The sequence below is a fragment of the Hippopotamus amphibius genome, chromosome 9 (genome assembly GCF_030028045.1).
Source record: "Hippopotamus amphibius kiboko isolate mHipAmp2 chromosome 9, mHipAmp2.hap2, whole genome shotgun sequence".
Lineage (NCBI taxonomy): Eukaryota > Metazoa > Chordata > Mammalia > Artiodactyla > Hippopotamidae > Hippopotamus > Hippopotamus amphibius.
The window spans coordinates 34,802,664-34,822,068 of NC_080194.1; the positions used below are offsets into that span (position 1 = coordinate 34,802,664).

Sequence of the window (19,405 nt, forward strand, 5' to 3'; positions counted from 1 at the left end):
ATTTTACTTATCATAAGTTGATGGACAGTTGGGTTATTTATATACTTTTTGGTTTTTATAAATAAGGCTACTGTAAACATTTGTGTACATGTTTTTGTGTGGACGTATGTTTTCATTTCTCTTAGGTATATACCTAGGAGTGTAATGGCTGGGTCATACGGCAACTCTATGTTTAAACTTTTGAGAAATTCCAGACTGTTTTCCAGAGCAGCTGTACCGGTTTACATTCCCACTAGCAGTGTTGGAGGGTTCCACTCTCTATATCCTCACCAACACTTACTACCTTTTTGATGCTAGTGGGTGTGAAGTGGTATCTCAGTGTGGTTTTGATTTGCATATTCTTGATGACTAAGAAGGATATCTTATTTAAAAGAAAAAAGAAGTTATCTCTTCTCAGAGATGAAGTGGGTATAAAAAGTTTGATTAGCCAGTTTCAAACAGGGAGTCAATTTGAGCTAACCTTAATTTTTGTTTTCCTCTACCAATCTGGTAAATTCTGTGCAGATTCTCTCATGGTCATTTTATGAAGGCATCACTGCTCTGAAGCTCAGACTCCTAGCTGAAGAAAAATTCAAACCCTGATAGCTTACCTCAGGCATCTGTGGTTACTTCCAGAGGTCAGGGTAGGAGGGGGAGATTTCCTAAGTTAGGTCCTGTGTTTCCTTTTATAAGGTAGAGCAAATAAGTCAAGAGGAAAGACTAACACACAGAAAATAATTACAGAGCAGCCCAAGGTGGTATAAAATTATATGCTAAATTTAGTTGGAGAGGCTATATTCTTAACATAAGAGCACTCTACTTCACACTTCCTCAGGTAGGGAGGATCACATTGAAAGTCAGTGGATTTTACTTTAATAACACTGGGGCTCTGCTCCTCTCTTCTTAGGAGGAAATCCCGTGTCCCAGTGTTTGGTGCTTAAACCAAACTCTCTTAGACTCTGTTCAGCCCTTCTATCCTCTGTACTAGATTATAAATAAAGTTTTCTTTGCCTGGGGCCTCCTTTGGCAATACCCATTTCCAGTCCTATATCCTTTTAAAAGCTTGGGTTTTTTTTTGCGCTACTTGGCTTGGGCCTTCAATTCCTGTTGCCATCCCTGGATTTAAATTACTGTCAGCTGGTCTTAGAGGTCTCTCAAGAACCTGGGTACACATGAGGGAACCTATACTTTATATGTTTTAGGTTCTGGATGTGGCATAGGACCTAGTAAAAGAGAGAGAACCTTGCCTTTTAGAAGCTGATGACTTCTTGTGGAATTCAGTGATTACACACAGGTTGTCGTTGCCAGATGTTTAGGTTTAGTTCTCAAAAGTTATTGAGGCAGATATTGGTCAGATGCCTATGTTCCAGATGTTTTGTGATGACAGATTTTGGTTTGGAGTACATAGAACCCTGGACTGGGTTTATGAGTGTCAGGGTCCTGTCATGGTGGAAAGTGAGGGCATGTGCCAGCTTTCAGGCTGTTTTCAGTGTGCTTCCAAGGGGCCGGGTGTGGCTCCAGGAGGTGAGATGGGAACGGCTGTGGTTTAGACCATCAGGTTTCTCAGATGTTATCCTCAGGGTGTTTGCTTGATTCTCGTCCGTGGGATCTGTCACAGTCCCTTTTTAAAGAGAGCCAGGTTAGTAATTTTTTTGTTTGTTTTGTTCATTACTGTGCTGGGCAATTCAGGTCATAATTTTGCTAGGCCATCTTGTGGTCCACTGATTGGGCTGAACGAGCTGCATTAGTCTGAAATGTTTTCATGGAGTGCTGAGAGGCTGTGCACAGGCAGAAGATGTGTGGAGGTTCCTCTTATTAAACTTTGTCCCTCTGTGAGTGTGGGATTCCTTGTTTTCTAAACTACTCCTAGTTGGCAAAATGTAGTATGAGTGTGCATTCATTTATATTGGTCACAATCAAAAACTGCCAGAGCTAGATCTGAGATAGTCCAGCCACCACTTTTGACAGATGGTAATGATAAATATTTGTAAATGACTTAATAGTTTTTAAACACTTTTTAATATTTTCAGCCCCACTTGAAAATATAATTTTTTGGCCACTGTCACCCAGCAAGTTAGAAAGAACTGCTAAAATCCAGTTCTTCTGTCTGCTGTCTCACCATTGATGAGATGATTCTTCTTTTTTTTTGGCTGTGCTTTGCAGCTCGTGGGATTTTAGTTCCCCGAACAGGGATTGAACCTGAGCCCTTGACAGTGGCAGTGAACTCTCGGAGTCCTAACCACTGGACCGCCAGGGAATTCCCGGGATTATTCTTTTAAAATGATAAATTTGGAAATACTGAAGCAATGGTTTAATCATTGAGTAGTATAGCTGTGGCATGGCCTCTTTGATTCAGTCCCCAACCCACAATGCAGTAGAGGAGCTCTGTCAGGAGAGGAGTCAGATCACTCATTTTTTGAATTGTAGTTAAGACTGTTATTTTGTGTGTGTATATATATATTTTCCTGTCTCCCCATTCTTATCAGTTCTGGAAATGTTTTTCTTAGACCAAATAGTTACTGGGGCTTTGTTTCTAAGAAGCTCTTTTTTTGTGTGGCTGTTTCAGGATGTCTTATGCTGTTTGAGATCCGTTTTCTTTGAAAAGAAAAAAAGAGTTTGCACCTCCTAACCTTAGAAATCCCTCAATGTAGCCTGCAGTTTGCATCTTCTTGTGGTTGTTGTTGGGTGCTGGCTGTGACTTCAGATTTACCATATTCTTTATGATGAAAGGTAATGGGAAGCAACTAAGAAACTTTTAGGATTTTTAAAGTCAGGAGGACAGAGAAGGAAATGATTTCGAAATAATAATCATAAGCCATGGATTTATAAGTGCGTAAACCCAATTTACAACAAACTACATTCATTAAAAAAATTATACATTAGAATTACTTTCCAGGAATGTTGAAAGAATTGGTTCCTTTCTCAGTTGTGTTATCTCTGGTGTCCTTTTTTCCCTTTGTTTTTGTAGTTTCAGAATAATGGCTATCAGTGTCATGAAGATAGGTATTAATTATTGTTATATTGTTGAAGAAAACCAGAGGTTTTATTTTGGGTAAGTTAGATGTCTTTTTTCTTGTTTTCCTCAGAGTCTTTATTTGACAATGACCATTATGTTTGTTTATTTTTAAAATTTTATTTACTTATTTATTTTGGCTGTGTTGGGTCTTTGTTGCTGGATGCCGGCTTTCTCCAGTTGTGGTGAGTGGGGGCTCCTCTTTGTTGTGGTGTGTGGGCTTCTAATTGCGGTGGCTTTTCTTGTTGTGGAGCATGGGCTCTAGGGCACACGGGCTTCAGTAGTTGGGCCACACAGGCTCAGTCGTTGTGGCACGTGGGCTCTAGAGCACAGGCTCAGTAGTTGTGGCTCATGGGCTTAGTTGCTCCGTGGCATGTAGGATCTTCCCAGACCAGGGCTCAAACCCGTGTCCCCTGAGTTGGTAGGCAGATTCTTAACCACTGCCCCACCAGGGAAGTCCTGACAATTACATTTAAAATTTTTTTCCTGATTATAAAAACCATAGGTTATTATACAGATTAAAACATTACAGAACTATGTTATAATTTCTCTTGTTCCAGAGTCAGGTAGACAAATTTCTTAGCTTTGCTAGAAGAAATGCTTTACATACTAGGTATTTGATAAAGATTTGTATTAATTATCAAAAGGTAAAGGCTGCTTATTCAGATTTTCAAAGACTTGTATGTAATCATAGATACATTTTTTTTCTGATATAAAGCATAGTAGTTAACTTTTTAGAACTTAAAGAAGTCACACTTCCACAACTTTTCCAAGTGCTGAGTAATAAAGAAGGTAGAGGTCTGTAAAAGAAAAGAGTAGCAATGATTGTTTTCCCGTACTCAAAAAGCTGAGGGCCAACGTCAGATTTAGAGGTAAGATGGTGATGGGAGAAGCATTTTGTATTGCACTGTGATTATTTTGTAATTTTTAATGTATGAAGCTAAATTATCTAATAATAGTTTTTTGCTTGTTTTTTGTTTTATCTAATAATAGTTTTTTTGTTTTGTTTGAATCTAGTTTTAGTTTATTTAACCAGTCCTCTGGACTTAGGATCACAGTCTGTCGTTGGGAAAAATAAAACAAATACCTAGAAGTATCCCTGCTAAACTGACATCCAACCAGTTTTGCTTAACTCCGAGCTTCTGTGTGTTCAAATGGTATTTCATCCCTTTTTTGCTAAGTAATTAGCTAGTATTCTTTTTTTATCCCCATTTGCTCACATCTCTATGAAATACATTCTTTCTGCTGCAGTTTTATTGTGTGGAAAGTTGGTATTTAAGCATTTGTAGTTTTATCTTCTAGAAGAATGTTTAATGTTTTGTGGAGGATTTTTGGTCTGCTGGTCTAGCTCTGTTGGCTGCTTCGCTAAGTAGGTTATGAGTGTGATGAACTTAATGAGGCCGGGGTCATTGAGTTCGTCTTCGTAAGGACCAGTTACTTTGTTCTACCCACTTTTGTGCTAGCCTCAGCTGACCATCACGCTCACAAGTACTCTGTAGGTAATGGAGAACACAGGCAAGGAGATGAGGCTAGGGTAAGCTGTTTCATCCCTGATAATTAATAGCCATTTATTGTTTATTGAATACATTTCAATTCTAGGTACCAAATGACATTAATCCTCACTTTACAGGTTAGGAAACTAAAGTGCAGAGAATTTAAATAACAAGCTTGAGTTCATATAGCAAGAATTGGAAACCTCTTTTCCCTGTCTCTAAAGTCCTCTACCATATATATACCTTTTTGTTATTGAAAGACCAGCAGTGATGGGTGGAACACTTGTTTGCATAGATATGTGAGATAGAGTTACTGTCCTTGTAGCTCATAGTCTTCTGACCAGTAAGGCACATATAAACCAATAACTGCAGAAAAGAATCAGTTCCTTAAGTGAGGAGCAGATAATGAGGTGTTGTTGGGGTTCAGGAGAGGGAAAGAGTTCTGTTTTCTAGCTTTGTAGTTAATGTCTTGCAAAATTTGCTGTAGAGAGCTTAGCTCAGGGTGTGACCCTGAACAAAAACATAGTCTCTCTGATTTATTCATTGATTAGTTCAATGCTCATTTAATATGTACAAAAATACCTTTGGCCTATACATAAGTTACTGACTCTGAGGGTTGGAAAAAACATATTTGAAGGTCAGCCATGTAAGGAGTGGTATTTTTTTCTCTCTGAAAATAAAACTTTAAATTATAAAGTACATATTTCTTATAAGGAGCTTAGAAATTATAGAAAGGTACAGGAATAAATCACTCATGAGTGACTATTCGGCATTAAGCTCATAGCATTTTGATGTCTTTTTGTAGTTCCTTCCAGTTTTTAAAAATTTGTATTGCAGTCTACCTTAAGCACAAGTTCTAAGTATATAGCTTGATGTATTTTTATATATGTTTACATGTGTATAATCATCACCAATATTCTTTCCAGTTTTTACTATATGTGGGTGTATGTGTATATACTTTTACATACTGTGATAAGGTGAAATGTAAACATTTTGTGTTTTGATTTTCTTTTTCACTTAATGTTCTATCATGAGTATTTCTCAATATCAGGAAGTATTCTCCTGAATTTTTTTTCCCCACAGCAATTATAGTTTTATTTTATTTTTTCTTTAAGAACTTATATTGAGATACAATTGACATACAATAAACTGCATATTCTCCTAAAATTTTATTGCGCCTAGTTAAGAATTAATTAATTACAAGGAACAGAAACTCATTCAAACAAGCTGAAGTAAAAAGGGGATTTATTTCAAATTATAACATGCTGTATATTTATAAATAACATAAAAAATATCCCACATCAATACAGAGATCTTTCTGGTGAATATATTCAAATTTTTCTTTTATCAAATATCCTATACATGTATTTTTACACTTGTGGGAATCATTCTATGGGATTAATTGCTAAAACTAGCCTTTGTGAGTCCAAGGAATAATGTACATTTTATGTTTTAATAGATATTGCCAAATTGCCTTCTTCAAAAGGTTAGACTCACCAACAGTAAGAGTCTACCAATTTTTTCTCTACATCTGTAACAAAATATTAACTGCTTTTCTAAAATGTTTTCAATCTGTTAAGAAGAAAATGTCTGTTTTAATCTAAATTTAATTATTTGTGAGGCTGAGCATCTTTTCATATACGTGTCTGTTATTCAGTGAATTCCCTGTTCAGTCCTTTTCATATTTCTGTTGTGTTGTTTATCTTTTTCTCATTGATTTGCAGCAATTCTATCTCTTAGGAATATTTTGATTGTCAGGAAATACTTTAAAAACACTGGCAGTGAAAAAAAATATGTACACTAATATAGATTTATAGAATTGAGATCATAAGAGAAAAAAATGTATCCTGCTTTTTAAATTTACTGTTATATTTTGATCATTTTTCCATGTTTTTAAAATGTCTTGAATGTTTTTCTCATACCCTTTGATATTCTTCATAAACATGATTTTAATTGTTATTTGATTCCAAAGTATGAGTGAACTGTAAAACTTTTAATGATTACTTGGCACTTGGGTGGTTTGTATATACTTTTTTATGATAAATAATTTTACAATATATATACTTTATATAAATCTGTGTCTGTTGCTTTAGTATATATAACAGTAAGCCAGTTATTAAGTCAAAGTAGATGAACCTTTAAGCACATTTCATATGTAATGTAATTTCTTCTTGGAAGTGTTGTACCAATTTATGCTCACTTCTAGCTTGCCATCATTTAATCATTTATATATATATATATTTTGGGGGGGGTAGATTGCACATGACATAAAATTTACCATTTTAACCATTTAAAAATGTACAGTTCAGTGGCATTTAGTACATTTCACAATATTGTACAGCCATCACCATTATGATATATATAACATGTTCATCACTCCAAAAGGAAACCTGTACCCATTGAACAGTCACTCCCTGTTCCTCCCTCCCCCCAACCCCCGGCAACCTCTAATCTGCTTTCTGTTTCTTTGAATTTGCCTATTCTGAATATTTCATGTAAATGAAATTGTGCAGTATATGGTCTTTTGTGTCTGGCTTCTTTTACTTAGCATAATGTTTCCAAGGTTTTTCCATGTTGTAGCATAAATTAGGACCTCATTCCTGTTTATCGCTGAATAATATTCCATTAGATGGACATTATTGTATGTATGGATGTTTATTCATTCATCTATTGATGGACATTTGTGTTTTTTCCACTGTTTGGATATTATGAATAGTGCTGCTATGAGCATTTGTGTGCAAGGTTTTGTTAGGACACCGCTTTGAGTATATATTCAGGAGTGGAATTGTTGGGTCATTTGGTTACCCTATGTTTAACCTTTTGAAGAACTACCAAACTGTTTTCCACAGTGATTGCACCATTTTACATTCCCACTGTCAATGCATGAGGGCTCTACTTTCTCTGTATCCTCACTAATTCTTGTTATTTTGGGTTTTTTTGGGATATCATTATGTTTTAATCTGTATTTCTTTGACTACCAAAGTAGATTTAAAAAAAAAGCTATTTATTAATCCTTTGTGTTTGTAATTTGAATCGTCTGTGTGTGCTTTTTTTTAAAAAAATAAATTATTTATTTTTGGCTGCATTGGGTCATTATTGTTGCACGCGAGCTTTCTCTAGTTGAAGTGAACGGGGGCTTCTCATTGCAGTAGCCTCTTGTTGCGGAGTACGGGCTCTAGGAGTGCAGACTTCAGTAATTGCAGCACATGGGCTCAGTAGCTGTGGCACTCAGGTCCTAGAGCTCACAGGCTTCAGAAGTTGCGATGCGTGAGCTCTAGGGCGCATGGGCTTCTGTAGTTGTGGCTTGTGGGCTCAGTAGTTGTGGCTCACAGACTCTAGAATGCAGGCTTAGTAGTTGTGGCACACAGGCTTAGTTGCTCCACAGCATGTGGGATCTTCCCAGACCAGAGATCAAACCCGTGTCCCCTTCATTGGCAGCTGGATTCTTAACCACTGTGCCACCAGGGAAGTCCTATGCTATATTCTTTTAAAATAGGCCATGAAGGCTCATAGAATAGAAGCAAGAGCTAGTTAGACTTTCCAAACCTGTCATTTTACAGAGGAAGAAAGTGTGGCTGGGAAGTTTTTGAATAACTTGTCTAAATTCTCACAACTGGGTAGTTAACCTGGCACTGAAACTTGAATTTGGGAGTCCCTAATTCTTAGGTGAGTGTTTTTTCCCGTGATATGATATACAAACTGTGCAAATTGTTAAAGAAGTAAGTATTTGTGAATCCATATCTATATCTGTATTGGTCTCCTTCCCTTAAAACTGAGGGTCTCTGCCAGGATAATAAAGGATCTAGTGTAGCCTAAAAGTTATATCTGTCACCTGGATTACAAACTCAGATCCTCCATTTACTGTTTGTGTGACCTTGGGTGATTTACTTCTCTATGTTTTAGTTATTTCATCTTTAAAGTGGAAATAAAACCTATCTCTTAGGGTTTTTGTAGGATTAAATAAGTTAAAACATTAAATGGCTTGGAATAGTGCCTGGTACATGGTGAGTATCCATTAAATGTTTGCTATTACTAACATTTTTATTCTTTGCATCACTTAACTTTCTATATAATTTTGACATTCATAGCAAGTGGAAATGGGGTAACACGAGGGTGAGTCAAAAATTATACGCACTATAGTTATATTAAAACTTCTGTTGACTGCACTGTCTTAACAGCGCTTTCCGTTCAAGGCTACTGTCTCCCCAGTCACTGCTGTGCAGGTGTGAACATCAGTTCATTTGTAACTGCAGTGAGAGCAGAAATGGACACCCCACTTGTGATTTGCCACAAAGAAGAGCAGCGTGCAGGGATTTGTTTTTTTTGGTCCGAGGGTGTGCATGTTCATACACTTCTGCCCACACTGTCGACATGCTGCAAAAACTTCGTTTTGAGGTATTAAAGAGTTGTCCCTATAGTCCTGATCTTGATCCATTGGACTTTCACCTGTTTGGTCCCCTGAAAGCAGCCTTACGAGGATGAAGATTCACTTCTGATAAAGAAGTCAAGACAGTGGTGCATTCGTGGCTCGCAGCTCAGCCTAAAACATTTTTTAATGAGGGAATATGAAAGCTTGTTGACAGATGGACAAAGTGTATTGAAAAGTAAGGAGATTACAATGAAAAATGGTGTAATTGTCTTTTCTAAAACTTAAAGTAAATACTACAGCCAGAGTGTGGATAATTTTTGACTCACACTTGTAGTACTACATACATTATCTCATTTGGGCCTGTTAGCAACCATATGACAAAATTCTGTTTTTCCCGTTTATGAATGAGGAAACTGAGGCACAACACAGTTAAATAATTTGCCTGCGGCTATACAGCTAATATATAGAAAGGCTGGGGTTCGAACTCAGATCTGTCAGAATCTGGAGTATACTCTTTAAAAAACAAAACAAAACCTTACTAAGGAAATAAACAAACACAGTAAAGTACACGTGTCAAAGTACACACTGTGATTTATTTTCACAAACTGAGCACACCAATGTTGCCAGAACCCCAGAATCCTTCCTTGTGCTCCTTCCAATCAGTGATTGCCCTCCCACCCACCAAAGGTAACCACTGCTCTGACTTCTAACAGTATAAATTAGTTTTGCCTGTCTTTGTACTTTATATAAATGCAGCCATACACTATGTGCTTTTTTGTGTCTGGATTCTTTTTGCACAACATTATGTCTGAGAGGTTCATTCATACTATTATATGCAGTTTGTTCATTCTCATGGCAGTGTTTCCTATCGTGTAAACTATTCCGTAATTTATCTCTCAGTTCCACTGTTGTTGACACTTGGGTAGTGTCTAGATTTTGAGTGTTACAACAGTGATATGTTATGAACATTCCCTGTATGTGCCTTTTTTGTGAACCTGTACTTTGTCCTGTTGAGTATATACCTAGGAGTGGGGTTGCTGGGTCATAGGTTTATGTTCAGCGTTAGTAGATACTGCCATACTGTTTTCCACAGTAGTTGGATCAATTTACATCCTCAGTTCCAGTGCTTGAGAGTGTAGGTTGCTCCCTATCCTCACCAGCACTCAGCATTTTCCTTCCTTTTCATTTTAGCTGCTCTAGTGGTTATGTATTGCTGTTGCATTTTATGGATGACTAATTAAGTTGAGTACCTCTCAAAGGTTTATCAGATATTTGTGTATTCTCCTTACAGAAGTATCCAGGTCTTGTGCCATTTTTTCCTTTTAGGTGGTCTTTCTTTTTCCTTATTGATTTAATGGAATTCTTTTATGTTTTTAGATATGATTCTTTTTTCAGTTATACATATTACAAGTGTAATACATATATGATTTGTGTCTTTCTTTTTCATTCTCTTCATGGTGACTTTTGAAGAACAAAAAGTTTTAGTTATAATATAGTTCATTTTATCAGTTTTCTCTATGTTTCATGCATCTTGTATTCTGTTTAAGAAATCTTTGCTATTGCAGGGTCACAGAGATGTTCTGTGTTTCCTTCTGAAGCTTTTGTTGTTTTACCTTTCACATTTAGATCTGCAGTCCCAGGACTAACTCTCTTAAGCACTGTGCTGTAACACTATTCTATACTGACTGAAAAAGCTCCCCCGTCTGTGTGTTGCGTGTGTGCATCATTTATCAGTATTCTGTAGAGTGAAAGAGAAACATTTCCATTGCTGTCACAGCTGGGCCTGAAGTACAACCAAGGCTTTGATATGACCAGTACAGTGCTTTCAATACACAGTTAGGAAAACAAATGCTAGTCATTGTTCTTTGATTTAGTACCAAATGGTAACATTTTAGTGGCTTAGGAAACTATAAAAAAAAAGTTATTGCCATAAAGGCCCTTAAGGGTGAAGATAATTCTCTTCTGTTATTGAGGGCAACCTGACAGGAGGCTCCCAGATTCTTAAATCTGTGCACCCTGGGAAAGAAGACTGCTGAGGGCTTCCTTGTAAGCTGTGGTTTGAAATTTGGATTTAGGGACAGGTTACTGTTCTTGGTACAGGCGTGTTTCCTGTTCTGGGTTCTGCTTTGGTACTCATTCTGTGAAGCAGATATATGCTGTCACTTTCATGCAGTAGAGGCATCCTTTTGGGGAAGCATTTGGGAATTTCCAGGGCATTTCTGTGTCTTATTTTCAGGGTTAAAGATTTAGGTGTTATTCTTGGATGTATGGCTGCTTTTTTTAGCCTCTTGTGCTCCATACAAGTACGTCCCATATGCTTTACAGTTATATACACACTCAGTCCTCTCAATAGGCCTATGAAATAGGTATTATTATCCCCATGTTACAGAGGAGGAAATTGAGATTTATAGAAGAGAGACCTTGGGCAGGTTACTTAAAATTCAACAAGAGATGGAACTAGTATTTGAATTTAGATTAGCTGTCATTAAAGTTCTGTTTTTTCCACTATTATAGTATCTATACCACAGCTTCATCTGGATGAGAGGCCCATTCAGATTTGTGAGGCCTGTCTGCCTGGAAAATGAGATACAAGTTTACTCAAATGTGTTCATGAATTCCAGGAGGGGTTAGTTTTGAATGATAAATTTTTATGTCTCTATAGCACTTAGCAGCATAGAGCTGTGTGCTACATAGTAGGAACTCAATGAAGATGGATAGATAAATTGCTTGAGTATGGAATCAAGTAGTAATGTCATAGAATGGATGAATTTGGGTTAGACAAGGTCGCTATCCCATGGTGGCTGAGTGGAGAAAACATGTCTGTGCTTATATTTATAGCTTGGATTTGTTGCGAGGGTGTGAGTATGATGTTAGATTTTGGATGAATTGTTTTGATTAAATGCCTTGCACAGTGAGTAAATATCTGTGGGTTGATATGTTGATGGATTTTGGGGATATTTTCACCTTGAGAGACAATTGAAATTTTTGGCTTGGCACATTTTCTTCCCTCTCTGTGGTAGCAGAAGTGTATTCATTTTCAGAATTCTTCTTTAGTCTCATTTGGAATAGATTGGCTAGTTTGGTTTTTGCTGCTGTGGTAAGAACTGTGTTATAATTAGCATCTCCTCTTCCTCTAACAGTTTTATGGGTTTGCATTGAAGAACCCTAAAAAAAAAAAACTTTTATTGTGATAAATAAAATATTCTTCGAGAAGGATATTTTATACTGGGTGATACTCTAAATGTGAAATCCCAAATAACCACATTTGAAAAAAATATCTCCAAGCCTGAAATGGCCCCAGAAGCTCCCCCCTCCCACCCCTGCAGCCATTGTCATGGTAAATTATCGTAGATTGGCAAGGATAGAACTGAATTGGTAAGAGGAGACTGAAACCTGATATCAATAAGCATTTACATAAGAGCATTTAATACCTCTGAATGAATTCAAGCCTCCTGACCTAAATTACACCCCAGAGTTCTGAAAGAATTTTGGGATGATTAGCATTTAGTCACTGTCAGTAACCTTTAAGGAATCATAGAATTACCACAAAAGACATATTTTCAAGTCTGAGGAGAAGGTAAGAGCTTGACATATTCCTAGTTAAAATCTGAATGGTTTATTAAGGATGTAGTATGAGGATTTAGAAAAGGAAACTCATTATTAAGAGCCAACACGGGCCCACTAGGAATATGTAAGTGACTTAACTGCCCACATTTTATTTATTAAGGGAGTAGACTGGTAGAAGAGGGGAATACTGTTAGCTATGATTTTTTGATTCAAGAATGTTTTGAAGGGAATGATTAAGATATAGTCGGTAATAAGAGATTTGGGCTATATGATGAAATAGGTGATGCAGGGAGTTCCCTGGCGGTCCAGTGGTTAGCACTTGACGCTTTCACTGCCATGGCCCTGGGGAAGTAGGATCCCTCAAGCCGCATGAAGCCATCAAAAACAAAAAACAAAAAAACCCAAAGGAAAAAAAAAGAAATAGGTGATGTAGAAGTATGGAAGGGAGGCATGGCTTAATAGCAACACAAAAATGTAAGGCTTATAGCTGGCTGCAAGTTGGATTTATGGCAAAAGTGTGATTTTGTTGATAGAAAGTTGTGGTTTTAGCTTGCATTAATAGATGTTGTTGAAAGAGTGAGTGGATAGTGCTTTTTTAAACGATGTTAGTGTAGACCACACCTGGATAGGGTAATGATTTCAGTTCTAGGAGCTAGGGTGGTGAGGGACCTGAAAATATCATATGAACTACATTCAGAGGAGCAGATTTGTTTTTTGACCAGTAAATAGCTCTGACAATAGCTCCCACAGAAGAGTTCCAGAAGAACCTGGAGATGGAGAAACGGCAACATTGTTGGACTACTGTAGATTTTGATAGCATGCACTTGAATAAGTGTAAATTTTGGCTAAGCAGGCAAAGAACGAATGGTGTTAAGGTCACTCTAGGCAGAGAATAACATATACAAAAAGAATGAAGGCATGAAAAAGCATGCCATATTTGAGGAACTACAAGTGGGTTAGTAGAGATAGTGTATAAAGAGGAAGAGCAGGATGGTAGCAGGTGAGACTGGGGGAATTGGCAGGTACCTTACATGAAGGTGGAGAAACTGGACTCCAGGAGGATAAAAGTGATTTACATAAGATTGTGTATTGAACCAGGCCTAGAATTCTAGGCTTTCTTGCGTCTTTTCAAGAGCTCTCTCCCTCTTGCTTTTCTTTAGGTATGTTGTTTTACATTTACTTTAAAATGATCAGGGCACACCCTATGTTTATGAAAGGATTCTAAATAATCATATAAGACTATCTTTTATGTTCTTTAGCAAGCTAAAAAAACTGAAGAAAAGCTGTGACCCACAAGCAGTAGGTTCAGGTGTTAACTTACTCAGTTATCCGTGCCAGATATTATGGTTTTAACTTTTTAGAGACAGACAGCCTGTATTCTAGGTCATGCTAGAATCAAGAACTCTTTCTGCTTTCCCATGCTGTTTGCTTTAAAAGAGGGTTCTTTCTTTGCCTAGTTCAAATGATAGATGCTTGGATGAACACTTGCAGGCTATAGTGATCCAGCAGTTAACAGCTATGCCAAGTAGAAGATATGTTTATCAAGACCTTGTGGTAACTTTGCTTGTGACTGCTGTGGTTGTAGCTTATTGTTCCGCTGCAGACAGGGTTGAATTTCAGCATGGGAAGCCAGTTCCTGCGGCCTCTCTGCTTGTTCTTTAGTTAAGGCTCTATTCAGGGTTGATATCCAGTCTGTATACCATATGTGTGTGGCTAGCATTTGTCCTGATTGGTTGCTGCCCACATTGTACTGATTGTTAAATATTTTGAGAATCATGTCTAACTCCAACCATCCCTCTTTCCTGATCTTATGCCAGACCTGAAGTTTCTATAATTTGTTTCTGGTTTATTCATACAGAGAAATTGCCTCTTTTTCTCCTCATGCTCTTAAACAATTTTATTAAAAAAATTCCCGGAAACAAAAAAAATTTTTTAATTATTAAAGACCATTATGTAGTAAAACACTTATGAGACAATTAAGGAAATTTGAGCACTGACTAGATATTTCGCATTAAGTATTCTTTTGGTCAAACTTTTCTAGGTGTGTTAATAGTATTATGGTTATGTAAAAAGAAAAAAGAGGTCTAATTTTTTAGAGACACATGCCAAAATATTGTAGATAAAATGTCAAGATTTGCTTTAAAATAATTTGGTATGGGGGTGTACAGATATGAAGTAAGATTGGACATGCATTGGTATTTGTTGAAACTGGGTGATGGATACATGGTAATTGTACTTTTCATAATCAAAAGTTAGAAAAAGCTTATGTATTTTAACCCTCTCCCCCCACATTTATAAAATTATAATGGGACTTTTAAAAATTCTCAAAGGTATATTATTGGCAGTCATAATTTCTGATTGCCTTGCAATACTTAGAAGTACAGCTTTGGGTTGATATGGGCATACCTCATTTTATTGCCCTTTGCTTTATTGGGCTTCACAGACAGTGCATTTTTACAGATCAAAGGTTTATGGCAACCTGCGTTGAGCAAGTCTGTCAGCTCCATTTTTCCAATAGCATTTACTCGCTTCATATTTCTGGTTCACATTTTGATAATTCTGGCAGTATTTCAGACTTTTTCATTATTATTGTATTTGCTCTGGTGATCTGTGATTACTGATCTTCGATGTTATTATTGCAAAAAAGATTGACTTGCTGAAGGCTTCAATGATGGTTAGCATTTTTTAGCAATAAGTATTTTCAATTAATATATGTTGGGGACTTCCCTGGTGGTCCAATGGCTAAGACTCTGCGTTCCCAATGCAGGGGGCCCGGGTTTGATCCCTGGTCGGGGAACTAGATCCCACATGTATGCCGCAGCTAAGAGCCTGCATGCCACAACTAAAAGATCCTGCGCTTGGCAAGGAAGATCCTGTGTGCCACAGCTAAGACCCTGTGCAGCCAAATAAATTAATTAATTAAAAAAAAAGATATGTACATTGTTTTTTTAGACATAATACTATTGCACACTTATTAGACTACAGTGTAGTGTAAACATAACTTTTATACACATTGGGAAACCAAAAAATTCATGTGACGCACTCTCACTGTATTGTGATACTCGTTTTATTGTGGTGGTCTGGAATCAAACCCATGATCTCTCTCAGCCATGTCTGTACTTCCAGCCAAAGGCAAAGGAATTTAACCTTTTAGTTCATATAATACTTTTATATAGTATAGCTTTTTGAAATATTAAAAATGATGCCCCTATCATCACTATTTCATTTATGGGCCTCTAGTTGGGAGCCATTGGCTCTAAAAATTTTGATCAACATTTGTATTTAGACTTCTTAATCCAATTGTACTTAATATTGTAATTAATGAGGAATTCTTTCTTTTCCTAGGTGTGTTGCCTTAATGGTTAGATTGTATTCCAGTGCCTTAATATATCAAACTATCTTCTTGTTGTTAAGCATTTGCTTTTCTTCTTTTTCTTGCAGTTGTTAGTAGCTCTGCTATGAGAAATAGCTTTTTGAAAAAATGCTATTTGAGTGCTATTTTAGTGGGTGCTATTTATTTTTTCTTGGTGCCTTTGGGTAGAATTTTAGTGGCTTTAGCAGATCAAAGGATTTTTTTTTACAGCTTTTGTGATGTGCTAGTTTGGTTGAGCTTCTTTCAAAGGTGTCACTTTGTGTGTTGGAACCATTTCAGTGTTTAATTCTCTGACTGCTGTACCAACATTTTAGGGCATGTTAAGTCTGGAAAAAAGGATAAATTTGGTCTATTCAAAAGAACTGAGCTTTCATTGGAAACAGGTGGAAGGATGGAAATGTATTAACTGTAAATTTTGCCTTCAGTGAAGTCAGTTTATTAAGATACGGCTGTTTAGCTCAATTAGAGAGTTAGCTACATAATAAAGGCAGCCTTTGAATGAAGTCTTGAAGGATAGGAACAACTTAGACCTTAGGATGTGAATGGGGCAGGTAAAAGGTGGATGAGCGGGGAACTATGGGTGTTTAAGCAATGTTGAGTCATCCTATTTGGCCGTAACATAAGCTATTTAGAGCATAGTAATGGAAGCTAGGATTAAAGAATTAGGTAGAGGAACAAGTAAAATAAACAAGAATATACCAGACAGACCGTGTGAAAAATAATAGTTGGGGAGAAAAAGAGAAATGATGGTATTTGACTGTAATGGCTTGAAGACTATCAGCTGCCACTGTTGCCTCTAAAAATAGCTCTGTTGCAGGAAAGTTCCCACCCTGTTAGTCACTCTGCTAGGGTCCTCATTTGAGCATACCTGTGATTTTCTAGGAAAAGTAGGATCAGTGTTTGTAGGGTTGTTGATCTAAATGGAACTGATTCATTTTCATAGTCTATCCAGATAAGAGAGTATAAGAGATATAGAAGACAATGGACATTGAGAAGGTAGAGAGAGAAAAATTGATGTAGCATTTGCTCCTTGGGCTCTTTCTAAGAAGCTTTTCATCTAAAACTTTGGCAAAAGTGGTGGCTTTTAGTCTTGGTTTTCTTCCAAGGACAGATAGAAGGCCCTAGCCTTGTGATTTCATGTTCCTCCTACTAAGCTGAGTTACTGGCAGGTTGGGCCCCCAGTTTAACTTCATTTATTACTCTCTGTGGATCTCTAGTACCAAGAGAAGGCTCTGAGGGGCCATCTTTGTCCTAACTGCTAAAGAGTATGGCAACTTGAAGATTGATGGTGCTTGGTGCAGTGATCCAGGAGATTTAGATTTCTTTAGTTGGGGAGGAGCCCCTCTTATGACCTGTGGGTTGAGGATACTGCTCTGTATCGCAGTAGAGGACTTGGGGTTTTAGGCTTTTTAGCCTTTTGATGAATATTACTTACTTTTACATCAAGATTGTACTTCTTGACTGCTCTAAATTCTAAAATTCTAAAAGACATACACTTTTGTGTAGCAGGTGTAAAGAACATTGGATGGGTGTATGGAGGGGTTTCTAATCCCATTTTGCTTTATACCGATTGGTAACTTATCCCTGAGCCAGTTTCCTTATCTGTAAAATCCCTCTGAGGGTTGTGGTGAAGCTTAATGAAGTAATATACTATGTGGAAATGTTTTCAGTGGATTTCAGGTGGTATCTATGATTTTTCTTTTATTTTTTTCATTCAAGCTTTCTCATTCCATATAATGCCAAGAGAGGAGGAGATGCGCAGGAGTAATGTGTGGATAATTATGGAAGGTTTGGATTCATGAAATTGAGTTTTTCAAGAGGAATGCTTTTCATTTTCTAAGACTTAAAAAAGATATATAGAAAACTTTGACAGTGCGGGCTTTAAGGAAAAAGATCTGTATTTTCCACTTCGGAAATCTTTGCAAAAACACAGAGAAAGTGGTTATTGGGTGAGCAGAAATCTGGGAAGGAGGAAATTTTATTTGTGAGGGCACCCTGCTTTACTCACTTGTGGTAATCTGGGAAGGGAGAACAATGTTGACTCAAGTTGGAAACTAAATCTAAAGTCTTGGTAGATTTTTCACTATAAGGTAGTACTGCGTTATGAATTTCAAATACTTTTTACTCCCAAGAGGGATTTTAGTAACAAGGCAGGGAGTGATGGTTATTTTCCTTTTTGCTGTCAATGAATAATGTAGTTATGCAAATCCCTTTGTAGGTGATGAGTCAGGACTCCCACAGTTGTTTTGGCTTTGAGTTAAATTTAAAATTTTGTTCAGTTTTCAAATACTGTGTTAATATTGTGTGACTATTTTAATACATGTTTCTTTGGTTTAAAAGAACTACATGATATATTAATCTTCTAGTATTCACCTTTAAATTGGTGCATATAAATAGGAAGAGGGTTTTTTTTTTTGGTAATCCTTGTACTTTAATATTAAGTTTTGCAGTGTAGAAATTAGGAATTAAATTAGTATTCTAAATCCTAGTTGAAAAAAAATCTCTTCTTTACCAGCTCGAGAGAAATCTGCTATTAAATTATGCATATTTTTTAGTATAATCTCTTTGAGATCATAGGTGCTCAAAGTAGGGAATTTAAAAAGTAGATAAAAGCATAAAGAAAAAAATAGTGATCACCCAGTCCAGCCTTCTAGAATATAACCATGTTTAATATTTCGTATATTTCTTTCCATAATTTTTTCTGTGTTGAATTACTTACAAATATATTGTAATGGACCGCAGTGTTCATAGCAGCACTGTTTATAATAGCCAAGACATGGAAGCAACCTAAATGTCCATCAACAGATGAATGGGTAAAGAAGATGTGGTATATATACACAATGGAATCTTAGCCATAAAAAAAGAATGAAATAATGCCATTTGCAGCAACATGGGTGGACATAGAGATTATCACACTAAGTGAAGTAAGTCAGACAAGGAGAGACAAATATCATATGTGGAATCTTAAAAAATGATACAAATGGTGCTCGCTTCGGCAGCACATATACTAAAATTGGAACGATACAGAGAAGATTAGCATGGCCCCTGCGCAAGGATGACACGCAAATTCGTGAAGCGTTCCATATTTTTAGATTTCCATTTATTTCAGTCTTTACAAAATTCGCTTAATGGAAAAAATTACAATTCCCTGGAAGACTGTAAAAGGCACCTGAAAGAGTTCTTTTCTCAAAAAGATAAAAAGTTTTGGGAAGATGGAATTATGACGTTGCCTGAAAAATGGCAGAAGGTAGTGGAACAAAAGGATGAATATCCTGTTCAATAAAATTCTTGGTGAAAATGAAAAAAAAAAAATGATACAAATGAACTTAACTACAAAACGGAAATGGACTCTTAGACATAGAAAACAAACTTAATGGTTACCAAAGGGGAAAAAGGTGGGGGAGGGGATAAATTGAGAATTTAAATTGGGATTAACAGATACACACTACTATATATAAAATAAACAACAAGGCCTTACTGTATAGCACAGGGAACTATATTCAATATCTTGTAATAACCTATAGTGGAAAAGAATCTGAAAAAAGTATATATGTATGTGTGTGTGTATATATATATGTATAACAATCACTTTGCTGTATACCTGAAACATT

The 19,405-nt window shown here is 36.7% G+C and overlaps 1 protein-coding gene and 1 non-coding gene across 2 annotated transcripts in view; both read left to right on the top strand.

Annotated features, from left to right (window-relative positions):
• Nucleotides 1-19,405, top strand: part of DENND5A (DENN domain containing 5A) — a 95,737-nt gene that overhangs the window by 4,685 nt on the left and 71,647 nt on the right. The window lies entirely within an intron of this gene.
• LOC130829609 (U6 spliceosomal RNA) lies at nt 18,778-18,884 on the top strand. The gene has a single exon (XR_009047622.1). It is a non-coding gene; the product is annotated as a U6 spliceosomal RNA (small nuclear RNA).